At 40.3% G+C, this 17,964-nt stretch overlaps 1 protein-coding gene across 1 annotated transcript in view; it reads right to left on the bottom strand.

Annotated features, from left to right (window-relative positions):
• The window catches only part of LOC148514013 (cilia- and flagella-associated protein 47-like), a gene marked incomplete at its 3' end in the record, with an annotated part of 651,210 nt that overhangs the window by 200,434 nt on the left and 432,812 nt on the right, over positions 1 to 17,964 (bottom strand). The gene's annotated exons all lie outside the window — the stretch shown is intronic.

Below are 17,964 nucleotides of genomic sequence, written 5' to 3'. Positions count from 1 at the left end.
TTTGATGTCCAGAAATCAGGACAGTCCCAAGACTGTTAAAAAGTAATGCCTTAAAACACTAAATCAAAAATATATGGTATCAAATATATACTGTAACTTATTTACTAAGGGTGTGGAATGTTATGTTAACATTGAGAATGTCAACACGGACGTTAAGGACGTAATGCGACAAGATCATAATGTCTACATCGTGCAAGTCGACAGCCTGCATTTTTCTAGTGTTTTGCTGGGTGCACACTGGCCGATATATATATATATATATATATATATATCAATCAATCATGTGTTCATCAGCCGGTGTGTACCAGCGATATGTCTGTGAACGACGCCACTCACAGATATATTGCATCGGCTGTGCTGCACAGCTGATGCCCAATATATCTGCAGATGTATTGGGGCATCGTGCTGTGTGAATAGGCGATCAGCCGACCACCAGTACACTTGTTGCACGGGCCAGCGGTGATTGACAGCTCAACTGGGGTGGCGCATGTAAATGCCCGCCCATTTGTGCCGTCAGTCACGACAAATCGGGCAGTCTGTATGCAGAACATATGTTCTGCACAGACTGCAGATATATCTGCAGATCAGTCGATCTGCAGATATATTGGTGAGGTGTGTACCCTACACTAAACCTGACCACAGCCTAGCCCTAAAACTAAACCTAAACCTGTAATGTCGACATAATGACCATGATTACATTCTGAATGTCAACATAATGAATACATATACCAGTTACTAATACCAGTCATGGAAATATAAATGTTTCCCAGACATTGAGAGAACTTGATATGTTTGACATTGCATTGAATATGTAGCTGCATGCAAGCAATTGTTGACTAATCAAGGCTTACTTCAAGAGACTTAGGGGCCTATTTATCACAATCAGCATAATTATTGCAGTTGTGATGACAATTTATTGACTAAATATTATAAAGCAATATTGAATATTTTTGTTTGAATATAGCAAAATTCTCATGCTGGGACATGGGCAAATATCTGATAAGCATGTCCCGGCAAATATCTGGAAGTAGAGTGATAGCTGATGCTTTAACAAAAGAAAAATATGTGAAGCAAGAAAATAACGGAAGGAAATTTACATTTTTGGAAAAGTTTTAACCTTTGCAATTGTTGTTTTTAGTAACAATTCAACAGTGTAGAATGTAGGACCTTTGGGAGGTTGACACAGCATCAAGTAGAACTTTTTGGAAAGTGACGTATCTGCTTGATATTACTTATGGTATTGTACATTTTGGCTGAGAGGGGTGGGGTCATTTTGAGAAGAGTGAAGTGTTCAGTATTAGACACAGTTGGACTGAGTTGAAGAGTGCTGGAAGAGAGCACTTACAGTCTAAAGAGACAGCATGGGAGGAATAGAAAGATAAGTAAAGCAGAGAGCAGACTAATGAAGACTACTACAGAAAAGTAGGAAAGATCTGCAGCAGTAACAAGTATACAGAGAGAATCCATGCCAAAATTTGGACTTTAGGAGAGGCATTGTCAGTAGGCGATCCAGGGTACTAATTGGGGGGGGGTATCTAGCCAGTTGAATTAATTTTGGCAACCATGTTCACACAGAGAGTCTGCACTTTCTGCACCTCCATAGGGCTGATGCAATGTTCAATGGCGTGACCGATGGTGCATCTCAATATACAAAGAGGCAGATTATCACCGCAGCTAGTGGGTGTCTCTGTACGAATCCCAACAGCTGCTGCATCAGCGTAAAGACGCAGCTACGCTGCGGAAATAGACTGCATTAGCTTCCACCTATATGTTTAATGCACTACAAATCATTAAGCAAAATTATGCTGTTTACATATATAGTGACAGCAAGAATAAGGCAGAAAAAGTCAGGCATTGCTACACAAAATGCTTAAGACAACTGAAAACTTAATATTTAAATTCTTTATTAAACATTATCTGTATTCACTGTGCTTCAGAAAAACTGAACTTTCATAAAAATGTTATTATTTCAAATAAAGGGTAATGTATTCCGACATATGTGAATGGTGTTACTTTTTTGTATTTGATTGCTTACTTTATATTGTTTTGAGTCTTTTTCTATTCTCTTAGAAAGTAATTTCCAATTATTATATAACATTTCTTTCAACCAGTTAAATATTGACAATTAAAAAGTTAGTGTAACCATATGAATATGACCAACCTCCATTAACACTGCTGTTGAAGGAGATTCCCACTCAGTTCTTTTTTATTTTAAATTGATATCTTCCAGCTGATAACAAAATAATTTACAAACACTACTTTTTTTATGCTTTGTTACGGTTGAAAACCATATTAGAATATTATTAGCTTCTCTACAGCACTAAGGGGCCTATTCATCATCACTTAATTTTTACAAAAGCAGGTGAAAATGAATATGAAAAGTCCTGATACATGACGGGACGAAACGTGATGACCTTATTCCCTTATTCAGAATAGATGCCTGTCTAAGTGGTCTGCAGGTTGCGACTCCAACCGCAAACAGCCTGAGACAGGATTACCTTATACAGCGAAGCCTGACTGACGTGGATCAAAGATCGCTATATTGCTGGAGTAGTTGGTGAACTTAATGCCCAGCAAGCTCTGTCACATCAGCTACACTTAAGCGGCAATTGGCGCTCACATCCAAGCGACCGGCAACCATTACATTTCAGGCCGGACTATTGCATGATATGACCTCCGGACCATATGTATACTGTACTTAAAAAAGTATCTAGATTCATGGACCATGTAGCAACAGGGATTTGATCGATGGCACGACTTGTACAACCCTTAAGGCCCTGTATGTGTGTGAGTGTGTACAATGTGTATATATAATATATTTGGAAATCATTTCTTGGAAGTGTCTTATATAGCTGATTATGTATTATTTTGTATAAAAATACACAAATAGCTAAATCTCTGGTGTGCACATGTCTCTAGTTGCTTTGCCAATTTCATTAAGGATCAGGTGCATAGGAACAGCACACACTTCAACATCTTTATAGATGTGCCAGCAGCTTATGAGCACTCCTGATATGTTTGTTGATCGCATCATGTTTACTGTGTCCACAACTCCATAACCGTGCCATCTTTGTAATTGAAGATTGAGACGCAGATGCTATCTGTTATTGCTCATAAATATGATCTAAATTTGATTTATTAGCAATGCCTTTCCATTACAGCACAGTAACATTTTAAAGTGACTTCATCATTTAAAACAATACACATATAAGGGAACAGGAGATGACAGTTGTAGAAACAAGATGTTGCCTCTCTTGCACCTGTACTTATTGGAGTTCTGTATGGTTGAATACAAGCTATTACTAACACCCGTTATTAACATTCAGTGGGAATCATTCTTTTATACAACATGATTATTGGATTTTACAGTGGGGATTCATGGTAGATTCACTACAGCAACTGGTGTATTATTCTGTCTTCAACAGCCCCTCTAACGTTAAAAGGACTGGGAAATATTAAAAGCAAGAAAACATTACCCTACACATTAGAGGTAGTCAAGCTCACTCTTCAAGAAATCTCTAACAGTTCACTTTTCCAGACATCCTAGATATTACACAGGTGTTTTTATCAGTGCCATATTAAGTGTTGTGCAACAGATGCCGCAGCCCCAAGCGCAAGGCCAAGAACACCCCGGAAGGCACCCCAGCAACCTTTTCCACCTCACGGGACTATCTGGATCAGAACCTCGCTGCATGGACAGGCACCCATCTTCCTGCTCCCAGTGTCCACACAATGCTGTCATCACATGCACCAAGGGCTGGCAGATGCCCTGCTATTCATTAAGTAACAGTCTCAATAGAGCTGCCTTGTATGGATCTTGTAGAACCACACAGGACTACAATGCAGATTGTATTTGAATTTCTATGTAGACCATTCCAGTTTCCTATCTGATGAAGTGGGCAGCAATCTGAGAAACGCGTCATTTATTTGAATTTCTATTATTGAAAAGCTGCTTTTTTTTTAAACATTGCCTACTCCAATATCAGAGAAATAAATGAAAATTAATCTGTTACAATATTAGATTATTTATATCCAGAAAAACTCTTATGTTAATTCTAATGGCACACCTGCAACTATGAGATATCTATCTTACTACTATCCATACTGAAGGGATAATGGATTCCATTTATATTTCAAGAAGGCAGAAAACCTGACTGGTTACCTAATTTCAGAGAAGTGTAGCGGATTTTACATTTCTACAACTTCATTACTAATCACTATATTTTAAAAAGAAACATTCTAAAGATCCACATTCCTAACTGAAGCATTCTGAAGATCCATAGATAGTCTGGAAAACATGAACTGTTAGGTGTCCTTGAGAACCAGTTTGGCCACCCCTGCTAAACATCATGGCTGAGTAGTATTCATATTCATTGTAAATGTTGACTAAATGTAAATGTTAGAATTATCGTTGGAGTGTAATGACAACAGTGTGAGTGTAATGGCATTAAGAGATAATTATGCTTCCCTTTCCAATCTAGTTTTGACAAGTCTAACGTGGGGAGACCAAAGTGTTCACAGACATGCAGTGCCCATGGCCATCTTATCAAAGCAATTAGCACATCTTCTTAAACGAGGATCCTTTTTGTAATCTACTATTAAATGTGTATAATAATATTTACATTTTGTGGGAAATAAAAATTATATATAGAAGTGCCTTAATGTATTTTAATATCATGCTATTTTACAGTACAGGTAATGATGAATTATTATACTGTATATTCATTTTTTTCCCAATGCTGTGCTAAATGTGGCACGGTTACTTAACTCCACACTGGCATTTAATACCCTTGTAATCTACTGTATGGGAACATTATTTTTCATGTAATAAATGAAAAGGCTAATGATTCCACTTCATTTCATGTAGATAATTAATACTATGATAAGAATCATGTTTCCAGACAATTAATGACATATCTTTGAGAGACTATCTTCAATTAATTGAGTGTTTAATTGACTTATGTTACAGACCTAGAACACTTCAAAATAATGCACCATATTAGACAACATATACTTCATAGGCAAAGATAGAGTAATATCCCAAAAAGATAGACATTTGGAATTTATACTAACACATGTATATAGTCCTACATTTTCATATATACACAATATTAAGCCCTCCCATCTATAAATCACACTAAGTTAATAACAAAGATCATAATATAACAAACTCATATCCATTAATTTATTTTCTGTCTTTCAACATTATGTATATTTTGAATACAAGTCCACTTCCTCCAATTACTCTTGTTCACTATTTGCCATCCTTGAAGATATGTTACCACTCAGTCATACACATCAATTAAATTAATATATACAAATCTAATACACACAATATACATATACTGTTGGGTATGAAATGCCAACGGTCGGGAAGCCGTCTGACTAAATACTGACGCCGCAAGCCCGAACACTGAAGATCCCGACTGAGGCTGGTAAGTACCCTAACCCTCCCCCCTAACCATTACCCTCCCGTAGTGGTGCCTAACCCTAACCTCCCCCCAGTGGGGCCTAAGCCTAACCTCCCCCCAGGGGGTGCCTAAACTTAACCCCCTCCCCGCACACTAAACCTAACCCTCCCAGGGTGGTGCCTAACCCTAACCTCCCCCCGGTGGTGCCTAACCCTAACCCCCCTTCCCTGCACCTTAAACCTAACCCTCCCGGGGTGGTGCCTAACTCTAAGTACCCCCAGGGGTGCCTAAACCTAACCCTTCCCCCCCCCCCGTGCGGCTAAGCGCAAACAGTGCCCGGCTTACTTTAGATCGGGAAGCCTTCTATGTAGGTTATGGCATCGGGATCTTGACGGGCATTGAGATTTCGATGACTGTTTTTAGTCCCGCTTCGGGATTTAGATACCGGGATTTAGTCAGACTGCTTCCCGGCCATCAGCATTTTGACCGCATTCCATACTGTTGTCCAGCATGTTAACTAACTTTTCCATTTAAGCCCAGTCAAACTTTACAAATGAATACAATTTTACAGTATATACCATTTACTCTACTATAATTATCTAATATGACCATTTTCTAACACACACCTCCATATCCAATTGTTCACCACCCTTTTTTTATTAACCTAACTGCTCCCTTTTAATCTCTCATCCACCATACAATTCTATACTAACTATTACATATAATCTATTCATATTTACACTATTCCTGTCAAAACAAAATCAGTGAAACAGAAGAAACAACACCCTAGTGCTAGTCACCAATACACAAACAATACATACACACAATACATACAATCAATTCAGATGAAAAAAGAGATACCCAATCTTTTTTGCCAATTTATACTCAAAACATATATACTGTGATACATTCCCAACATACAGTAATCTATCACCTCTATTCTGTTGGAGACGTGTGCACTCCAACTTCTCTTCTGTGCTGTGACCCTGGCGGGATGACATCAAGGCGCATGCGTGGCCCTGCACGCGCCACGATGTAGTTACCGCTGTTAACCTCCATTTCATATTCTGCTGATACCTATATTAATCACCCAGGTTCTCCAATAATAGATCATATTATGGGTAATGGGCCCAGTACCCTCAATGTGAAACATACAGCGAAGTACTGTTCATTTGGAACAAGTCAGAAAATACACAGTGCAGCAGTCAGCATAACCTTCCTAAAATTAAGAAGTTCAGAGAATTATGCCATGTGGAAGTATGCTATGGAGATTCAGCTGAAGCAAAAGAAGCTGTGGAAATTACAAATAATCCAGGTGACAATACAAATCCTGTTGAAGTGGGTAGGACCACAGGGTCATAGACCTAGCTGTGGATCAACATGTCTATTCTATAATTCATGGGAAAGTGTCAGCACATGACATGTGGATAGCCCTGCGGGCAGCATATGAAGATAAAGTTACGATGAGGAAGATAAACTTACAGTACCAAACTGAGGGCCTGATTCATAGCCGGACGCTATTTGCGAACGGTTGTTCAGAAAAAGGGGCCGGATATTTAAATAGAGCGCTCGCTCTTTGCGGTCTGTTGACGCCTCTATGTCTGAACGAGCGAACAAAACATGTGCTCGCTATTTTGTAAAAAATGCCCCCTGGCCGCTCGCATCCTACGTCATCTCCGCTATTTATTTGATTAATCGAGTACATTGAAAGGCGTATGAACTGCTCGCAGTGCTTGTGGTTGGATTTTCCTACCGCAATCATGCGAGCAGTTCAGGCTAAGAAACAACCAAGTGACGTGGTCGATGACGCTGCTTTGTTAATTATGCACACCCTTAAAACGCCCGTTTTGACCTTTTGGCACGCCTGCGTTCGGATCACCACTCCCCGTTTTCAAGCCCCTTCCCCTGTTTACCACCCACAAACGCCTCATCCTGTCACTCAAATTAGCAGGCATTCGCTATTTTGCGAGCACATGAATTTCGACCGCACTGACTGGTTCGCGCATGCGTATTACGAACCGTACACATGCGCAGTTGTGCGAACATCGCTCGGAGCAAACGAGCGGCCGCTTACGAGCGGCTCTGAATCAGGCCCTGAGTGCATGTAGAGACAAGTTGGTGTCCATATCTCAGCAACTGACATTTGTAGGAGTAAAGGTGAATGACAAGGAGGTCGCAATGACGATGCTATAGAATCTAACACCTGAATTTAATTTCTTGGTGGTAGTTTTAGAATCCAGTGTGTCACAGATATTGTGAGGACTAAACTACTGCAGTTCCAGTAATGCATACCAGTTGAGACAAATGCTGAGAATTCTGCTTTACTCACAATGGACAGTAATCCCAAAAGGTACAAATGTTTTGTATGTCACAAAGTGGAACACAAGGCCTCTGAATCCAGACTGAGAGACTCAAGTGGTGCAGAAGGAGCGTGATAAAAGAAATGAGTTGGCTTGTCACAGATGTCACAGAATGGATTGCTGGTACATGGACTTGGGAGCCATGGGGCATTTCAGTTGCCTTCAAGAATGGTTTACATCATTGAGCTTGTGTGACCCTATAACAGAGGGACTGGAGACAGAGGGCGTAATTCAGCATGGATCACAATTGCAACAGCGTACGCTGCATACTGCACATGCGTATGCAACGCACTGCCGATGCACGTCGATTGCACTGCAATTACGGACGCACTGTGGAATGCATTGTAGAGTGATGACGGGGAGTGGTTGCAGAAATGCAGGCGTTCCTGTCTGTTGGAACACCATCGCATGGGCGTGCATAAATTAGCCACTGTGATTGCCTACGCAGCCTGAGTACTCACTGCAAATTCTGAGACAGGTCAGAGCTGCGTGCGTGAGGGGCCGATGTTCTCTGATGTTAGCGATGTATACGCAGGTCTGGGAGGTAATAAGGATATGTGAAGTTAGTAGTGGGCATTTCTATGCTGGTTGAGTGGTGGCAGACATTAGCATATTTTTACAGATTCATTACGTGTGATTACGCAGCTGCGATCACAGTTGCAATCCATGCTATACCAGGCCCAAAGTCCTTATAACTGCAAAAGTTGAAACAATTATGGTGCGCCTGAGAATTAAATATTAAACCATAGTCACAGACAACCTGGATGTGTTATTCGTACCAGATTTGAGGATTACCCTCATTACCATAAGTGTCCTAGAAGACAAAGTATTCAAGGTCAAGTTTGCTAAGTGCAAGTATGCAGTGCAAAATAAAATAGGGACTGTGATATCAACAACAACCCAGTGCCAGAAACTATATGTCCTAGACACGGAGGAGTGTTATGTGATGGAGGCCTGTGACTCAAGCCAAGCTATGGCGCTGTGGCACAGGCAGCTAGGCCATCAGGGATATGATAATGTCCAGAAACATGATGGGATGGTAATGGAAATAGCCATTAATTATGCAGAGACCAGCATGTCAGAGCTGTATAATGGGGGAACAAACCAACTGTCCCTTACCAAAGTCAGCTACCAGAGCTGAGGCACAGCTAGCATATATGCATACAGGTGTGTGTGGTCTTATGAAGGTAAAATTAATGAGTGGATACCAATATTTCCTAACATTCATCAGTGACTTCATGAGAATGACACACATTTACATCATCAAAGCCAAGAGTGAAGTAGTAAACAAAACTGCAGAGTTTGGTGGAGACTTAAACTGGTCAGAAGCTGAATATCTTGAGATATGACAATGGCAGTGAGTATAAAAATAAAGACGTAGCTGTTCTCTTATAGAAATATGGCACTGAGTACCAGCTAATCATTGCATACACGCTGGAACAGAATTGTGTCAGCGAGCAGACCAACCGCACAATTATGGAGAGAATACAGACTATGCTGAGTGATGCAGGCCTTGAAAAGTGGTTTTGGGCACAAGAAGTGTCTACAGCTGAATACCTGAAGAATCAAGCACCAATAGTAGCTTCAAAAGGCAAAACATTGCAAGAGGAGTAGTCTGGGAGTAAGACAAATGTCAATCATCTCAGGGTCTTTGGGTGCAGAGCATATGCATACATACCCAAGGAAGAGAGACATAGGGGTAAGTTTACTAAAGGTCGATTTGACTAAAAATTTGATTTGAAATTCAATTTTACATTTGATCTGGCCTTTAGTAAATACCTAAAAGCAAAATCAAATACAAATCGAATGAAAATCGCACCTCAAATCACCCAAAATGCAAAATTGACCTTTATTAAATTTACCCCATACTGTAAGCTGGATTGAAAGTCACTAGAGTGTATCATGCTTGAATACTGCCAATAAAGTAAATTATACAGACTATGGGATATTACAAACATAAAAAATCTAGGGATATTATGTGCAATCACAGCACAAGCTTGTTACGCTGGATATTCTGACAGTTTAATGTATCTTACAGACTGTCAGTATGGCTACCCAATCACATAGCAGGAGTTCTGTAAGAAATAATAAAAGAAAACCCAGAGGATATACAGTATTAGGAGGAATTTGCAAACATTGCTTCTGTGAACACCAAAATAACCAAGAAGCAAAGTCAAGCAATGACTGGGAGGAATAGAAATAGATAAAGAAATGGGATCATTGGGTGACTGCCACACATGGAATGTTGTTAACAGGCCGATTCACCGCAAGACAGTCAAGAACAAAAGAGTCTTTTGTAAAAAGGTAAATGCAGATGGAACTTTTGGCCGTTACAAAGCCCATCTTGATGCTTAACAATACAAACAGAAATCCGCGATAGACTATGGAGAACTCTTCTCATTTGTGACAAGGTGCAGTATATTACATTTAGTCACTGCCATATCTGCCATGCATGATTTGTTGCTGTACCAATTAGACTTTGACTCAGCTTTCTTAAATGGAGAGTTAATAGAAAAAGTTATATGGAACCTCCAGAGCATTACAATAAAGGAAAAGTCTGTTTATTGAAAGCATTGTATGGTCTAAAGCAAAGTGGACATAGCTGGTACATTGGTACTGATCACTACCACTTTACCACAAGATAATAGATCATAAATTATTTATGATAGTCATGTATGTGGATAATCTTTTGCTAGCAGGTCAGGAGAAGCACCAAGTCAGTGTCAAGTATCTGTTAGAGCAGAAATTCAAGTTAAAAGACCTAGGGCCTGCAAATCACCTGCTGGGCTAAAGGATCTTACAAAACTTTGAGACAGGATATAGTTGATCAACAAGGATATATTGAAGCAATACTTGAAAAATATGCTATGTCAGATGAAAAGCCAGTTAGTAGTCCCATTCACAAAGACACAAAACTAACAAAAGCAATGTCACCAACAAGCCAACAACTTATCATAGTGCTGTCAGAAGTTTAATGTATGCAAGTATAAGAACTCGTACAGACATCTGTGAGCCAGGTGAGCCAATTTGTCAATATTCCTGGGAAACAACAATGGACTGCAGTAAAAGCTATTTTGAAGTACTCAAAGGGTTCAACTTCCTTGAAATTAGAGTTTTCAAAGTCTGGTAATTCTACACTGAAATCTTTGTGTGATGCCGACTGGGGATCGATGACAATGACGATTGTTCATACACAGGAGATGTGTTTGCACTGGCAGGTGCAGCCCTCAGCTGGTCAAACAGAAAGCAACCCCAAGTTTTTCGTAAGTTGGCAAAAAACAACCAGTCATATTTTTGGAGAAAATGTTGAAAATGGGTTTAACATTTGGGTCTGGTATTTTAAACAAGTGTTTTAAACATCGCACATGGTTGCAGCAGGCGCTTTTTTAACATTTTTTAAAAGTGCACTTTTACAACTTGAAAATATACTTGCACCCATTTTAACATACCCCAAATTTATGTGGAACAGTATTTTTCTGGAAAAAAAAAATAGTTTTCTATAATTTTTTTATGTTTTCTCATATACGCAAATTACAGCCAACCGACATAATTTAAGTAACACAAATAATTTATTACGGCCAACAATACACTTCTAAATTATTTTCCGATTTACGTCAGCCACTTTTTGGGGTACAGACACAATTTCCTGCTTGTCCTGACTTTTTCAACTATTTTCAGCTGTTATTTGTCTAAATCGTCCGTTTACGCCACTTTTTGTGTCGACAATTGGCCAATTTCACCAGCAAAATCAGTCAATTTCGCACCTAATTAAATACGGCTCTTTGGGGGAGATGTACTAAGCTCTGGAAAGTGATAAATTGGAAAGTGATAGATGACCAGCCACTCAGCTCCTGTCATGTTACAGGCTGTGTTTGAAAAATTACAGTTAGGAGCTGATTGGTTGGCAGTTTATCACTGTCCACTTTATCAATTTTCAGAGCTTATTACATCTACCCCTTTGTGTGAATTAAGACTTTTTAATCAGGATGAGACTGTCAACATAGAGTGTCAACAAGACGAGGATGAGACGGTCAACAAGGGTTCAAATGACTTGTCCTTTAGCACCAACCACCATGGATGGTCCAATCACATTACTATTAGACACAGCTTCATCCAGGGGTTAGTGGAGAGAAAGTCTACTAGTATCACATTTGTATCAAGCGAAGATGATGATGCTATGTTAATGAAGAGACTGACCCCACAACTACTAAATGTGTTCTTGAGAAAAAGTGGACTGTAATATATTTGATATGTTGATATGTTTCACTGTTTATTTGTTGCATAACCCAATGTTCTTGGTTAACGGTGGACTTTACTAAGGTGGTTAAGTAAATTGTTATATTTTTTCTTCTCTATGCTGTGACCCTGGTGGGATGATGTTATGGCACATGCGTGACCCTGTGCGTGACACTGGGTTCAGTGTTACTGCTGTTACTGCTTTTACCAATAAACCTGCAGGCCTGGTTAAGGACCCACTGAGTGAACTAGCTTTAATTTCACATTCTACAGGTACCTATTGTAATCACAGAGCTTCTACCCCAATAGGTCATATCAATATATTCTACTTCTTGTCAAACCAATGATCACTATTGGATGCATACACACCTGTGGATGCACAAGCATCCGTTCATAACCATGTTTAAGAATCAAATTGAAATAAATGGTGTGTATACTTATGTGCACATCTCCTGGAACAATGTACCCATCCGACAGCCAGAAAACATTGTGAATAATCACACCACATCCATTAGCTGAAATGTGTGCACTATGCTCAGCACAATTTTATAAAGCCAAAACTAGAAATTGGTACCTCTTGGCTTGATCCTAAGCAATATATGTATCTGACCACCAATAAGCAGGCTAGTTCTGGCCAGTAAAACTATCCACAGTTGTAAATATTAGTGATATTCAATTAATCACATATTCTAAATAAGGAACCATTGACAGAGTCAACAGTCTAGTGGCAAAGCATGATTGAAAAAAGAGTTTGCACATTTGATTTATTTACATATTATATGTTTCCTGCTTTTATTATATGTTCATCTAACTCAATTATTTTAAATATAAAGCCATTTTCTCTAATTGACTTGATGTCATGTGTGAGTGATGGTTGCCTGTTTGGGCAATGGAGAAGCAGATAGTATCCTTGAATAAAGTCAAGGAAGTTTGCAGACAAGCAATGAAGTTGGCAAGAGGCAAAAGCAGACAAGGGGTAAGAAAAGTCAGACTGACAAGAGATAGCATTGGGCAACTGAAATAAGAGGTACTTATGAGCTGGAAGCAGGGCACCTGGTTGAAAGATCGACAATGAACATGTCGATAATCAATAGGTTGACACCAGATGGTTGACATGTAATAGATCGACAGGTACAAAAGGTTGACTGACCAAAGGTTAACAATGCAAAAGGTTGACAGGGTTAAAAGGTTGCCACAGTCAAATTATGCATCGACTATTTGAACCTGTCGACCTTTTAACTATGTTGGCATTTTACACTGTCAACCTTTTGTTAGTCGAATCTTTGTACCTGTCAACACTTTGTCTTTGCCAACCTATTGCATGTCGACATATTGGGGTCGACCTATTGACTGTCGACCTTACTATTATCGCCCTTTTATACCATACCTGGAAGAAGATGCAAAGCAAAAACAGCAATGGAGGTGCAAAGTAACTTCTGAATCCATTTAGATAAAAGGAAGAACATCAGCAGCTCAGAAACATTGATGTCACTAGAACAAAACTGATATCCAATATAAACAAATCTAGACTAAATGCTCTTGATAAAATTGCTTTTTTCATGGTTGCTTTGGATCCAGCTGAAGAAAAAAGAATCACTTTCTCAAGGAACTTATATACTGTAGTGGATATGCTGCTCATATGATATAAAATATAGCACAAGTTCAAGAAATAAAGCAAAATAACTTGAAGATGGTTCATTGAGAGAAGGTGCTAACAAGAGAAAGTAAATAGAGTGCAAATTAAATGTAATAAGATGTTTAAGATGAATGTTTAACTTCCATATTCTGATACACACTGTCAAAATGGATTTTATTTTAGAATGTAAAATGTGACCGGGTAATAGTGAGATGATCCAAGATCTTTATTGTGAAGGACTTTTCATGCAGTTTTAAACCAGAAACAAATGAAGCAGATGATTACTCAGAACAGTTTCTCTCAATTCAGCAAACAGGCACAATCAGAAACAGTTAAAGCTTAGCCTAAAAGCACTATCATTAGTTGATTTTAGATTAGTCAGCTACCCAGCTATGAGATGGCTTAAATTGCTAGAACTGTCAGCTCAGATACATTTAATCAGTGAAATCAAGAGAGGAAAATCAATGCTATTTTCCACTAAGGTTAAAAGTTGTTTCAGTAACTACAGTGCAAAGTAAAAATTATTTTCTGTGTGTCATTGTTAAAGATCATTTTTTCATAAGTTCTTAAACACACACATAACATTTGTTGTCCTTTGAACGTTCATGTAATTAGCTAGCTATAGTAAGTCAGTGTTGATGTAATAGACATTGGGCTGCAAGAGATTGATGGAGAAAAACAATAAACTGCAAATGCTAATGGCAGGGCCCAGACTAAAAGGTTAGTGCCATACACTGAAAGGTTATAAAGGCCATGAACAGTCAATGGGACATCCACTGTAAATATTTATTTACCAAGATAGAAAAAAAACAAGTTTTGCATTAATGCTTCTTGTATTCAGCCACACATATTCTTAACCATTGACATGTTTTGTTACAAGTAACACAATTTTAAAGCAGCAATGCCCCATAGAAGGTTTTTATCTGTTAAATTACAATTACGCAAGCATCTGATATGAATAGTTCTTATTTATTTATTTATTTATTAACATTTACTTATTAAGGGCCACCATATTTTGTTGCACTATACAATTGGGAACAAAACACTAACAAACCAAGACTGGATAATAAAATGGCAGACAGAGGTACAGTAGCTTGCCAGCTTACGTTCTATAGGGAAAGACACAGTTAATACATGAGGAATCAGGATAAGTGCTACATTTTACAAAGTGATCTACATTGCTGAGATTGAATCCAGTCACATACAGTAGCAATGTTGGCCTGGTTTCAACTGGATGTGTGCGTGCAGAAAGAGAACATATGTAAAGTTATGTGTGGAATGTGTTGCTGGAAAGTAATTGGGTATAATAGTTTATAGAGATTATGTGGAAATTTGATAAGCTTGCCTGAAGAGGTGAGTTTTCCGTTACCACTTGAAGGTTTGGAGACTAGAAGAAAGTCTTGTTGAGTGTGGGAGGGCTTTCCACAGAGTGGATGTAGCCCAGCAAAAGTTTTGCAATTGTGAATGGGAGAAGGTGATGAGTGTGGATGAGAGGCTAATCTTGTGCAGAACGAATAGCTGGAGCTAGCAGATATTTACTAGGGTAGTGCGACCTGTGCCATGGCACAGGGCACCGCAGGGCAGGGGGCGCTGTTTGGGCATGTCAATTTTCCTGTTTATTATCATTCTCACTTGTAGCTTCCTCTTCTTTCATCCCCAGCATCTACCTGGCCTCCCCTATCTCTTCCCTGGCCCTTTCCCATGAGGCCATGGCCCTTTTTCAGGTGCACTATGTTATGTCCCTATTTAAAAAATGGGAGGGGGGCGCCAATGCTCTCTCTGGCACAGGGCACCAAAAAGTCTAGTTACGGCTCTGTGTATGTTGGTGTCATTTGATTGATAGCCTTATGTGTAAGTAGAAGTACTTTATGTAGAATTCTATAAAATACCATGAAATAATGTAGGGACTGATAGAGTGTAGCAGCAGAAGAAGGTTTTGCAAGTAAGATCAGTTGGCCTCTGCATTCACAATAAATTGTAAGGGTGAAAGTATGATTAGGGGAAGAGCAGGAAAGAGTCTACTCTAATAATCAATGTGGGAAATGAGTGCATGAAGTTTTTGCAGTGTCTTGTGTGAGATACTGTATGGGTATACTCTGGATATGTTTTTTAGGTGTAACAGTATTTGGGGCACAAAGGACCGTTGAGATTCAAGGATGACACAAAGGGAGCAAGTGAACTGTTCTTAGCTATCTACTGTGAATTTAATTTACACTCTGGAAGGAAAAAAACTATGGCTGCCAAAGGGTCACAGCTCTCAACATGTCATGTGGTGGTAGAGGGGGAAAAAGGAGGGGGCTTCACAGTCCACAGAGTAGACAAAACACACAGTGGGGCAGATGTATGAAGCTCTGGAAAGTGCAGAGAGATAAACGACCAACCACTCAGCTCCAAACTGTCATATTACAGGCTGTGTTTGAAAAATGACATTTGGGAGCTGATTGGTTGGTCGTTTATCACTCTCCACTTTATCACTTCCCAGAGCTTCCCACTTATCACTGCCCCAGTGTCTGGCTGCCAGCAACTGAGACAGTTTGCTACACAGACAGAGGCTCTCAGACTGTCAGTATGTCATGTGATGGCAGAAGGGGAAGAAGCAGGGGGAGACTTCACAGTCCACCAAGCAGACACAAAACACAGTGTCTGGCTGCCAGCCACAGAGATGGTTTGTTACAAAAAGAGGGGCTCCCAGACTCATCATATCATGTGAAGCAGAGAGACAGAAGTAGGGGGGAGGACTGTGACAGTGAAAATAGAGATCAGACAAGAGTTACAAAGTGTCTCTGCTCACTACATCATGTGCCATGTGACTGTTGTTACATTGGTAGTCCATGTCATTGAAAAATCTGAAGAATTATCAATCATTAATAGCAGTCTAAAGACACTAACAAAGAGCAAAAAGTAATTTTCAAGCAGCTTCTTATAGCCTCCCACAGTGATTTATGTTATGACATCACAGCGGTTTTGATCAACACTCTGCAATTACATTATACACAAAACACTTTATGTTGTTGTTTAACAAGTTAATTTTTTTTTTCTAAATAAACGTGTTTAATAGAAATTAGGGATGAGCGGGTTCGGTTCCCTGAGAACCGAACCCACCCGAACTTCGGGGATCCGGGGCGATCCGAGCCCAAGCTCGGATCTCCCTGTCTGCCCCGGATCCCTCTCCCGAGGCAAAACCTCGAGATCTGCTGTCGGATCTCGAGGTTTTGCCTCGAGCGGCCATTTAAAAAAAAATGCCTTTGCCTTTAATGGGCAAAGTGCTGATTGGCTGACAGAGCCATCTGTCACGGCTCTCAGCCAATCAGCATTATGGTGCTCATTTGCATGTAGCACGGACTCGTGAGATCCGTGCTACATGCATCTGTGTGATTGACAGTGACACAGAGCACAGATGGGTCAGTGAGACCCGTCTGTGCTGCTGTGTATTTCAATGACACAGATGCACGCACGGACCAGGAGATCCGTGCTACTTGCATCTGTGTCATTGACACAGAGCACTAACGGGTCCGTGAGACCCGTCTGTGCTGCTGTGGTAAATAAAAAAAAAAAAACCTGTGTAAAAAGAGAAAAAAATGGCGTCCTCCCCCCAAAAAAAGAGCAACCAGCCCCGGGCATTAGTGACCCAGTGCTGGGTGTGCTTAAATACAGGGGACAAACGACATAGGGGTCCCCTGTACTTAAACACAACCAGCACCGGGCTAGTCAGAACCAGAGCTGGTTGCCAAAATACGGGGGACAAACGACGTAGGGGTCCCCCGTATTCTGCGCAACCAGCTCTGGGCTCTGATCCGGTCCTGGTTCTGGAAATACAGGGGAAAAAAATGAGTAGGGTTCCCCTGTATGTTCCAGAACCAGCACTGGACTTTTTCTAGCGGGGGGCTGATGCCACAGCCAGGGGAGCCCTTTCACCGGGCCCCCCAGCCGCAGCATCAGCCCTGACCGCTAGTCAGCCCAGGCCGGGGATCCCTGGAGAGCTGGGGACCCCCCCAATAAAGGGGTCACCCTCTCCAGGGCACCCCAGGCCCAGGCTGATAGCCCGGGGCTATCCCCGCCACCCCTGGTGGCGGTGGGTGGCGGGTTGATTGTGTGGTGTGGTGTAAATAAAGAATATCAAACATTGTCTTTACAAGTAGAACTGCAAGTCCCAGCAAGCCTGCCCCGCATGCTGGTACTTGGAGAACCACAAGTACCAGCATGCAGGGCATTAAGGGCCCACTAGTACCTGTAGTTCACCTGTAAAAAAATGTTTAAAAAAAACACAGGACACACACACCGTGACAGTATAAGTTTATTAAACATACATACACACACACAC

The sequence above is a fragment of the Taudactylus pleione genome, unplaced genomic scaffold, assembly GCF_031769625.1.
Source record: "Taudactylus pleione unplaced genomic scaffold, aTauple2 ptg000265l, whole genome shotgun sequence".
NCBI lineage: Eukaryota > Metazoa > Chordata > Amphibia > Anura > Myobatrachidae > Taudactylus > Taudactylus pleione.
Note: the sequence above shows the minus strand (reverse complement) of the source record. Positions and strands in the feature narration are given on the sequence as shown.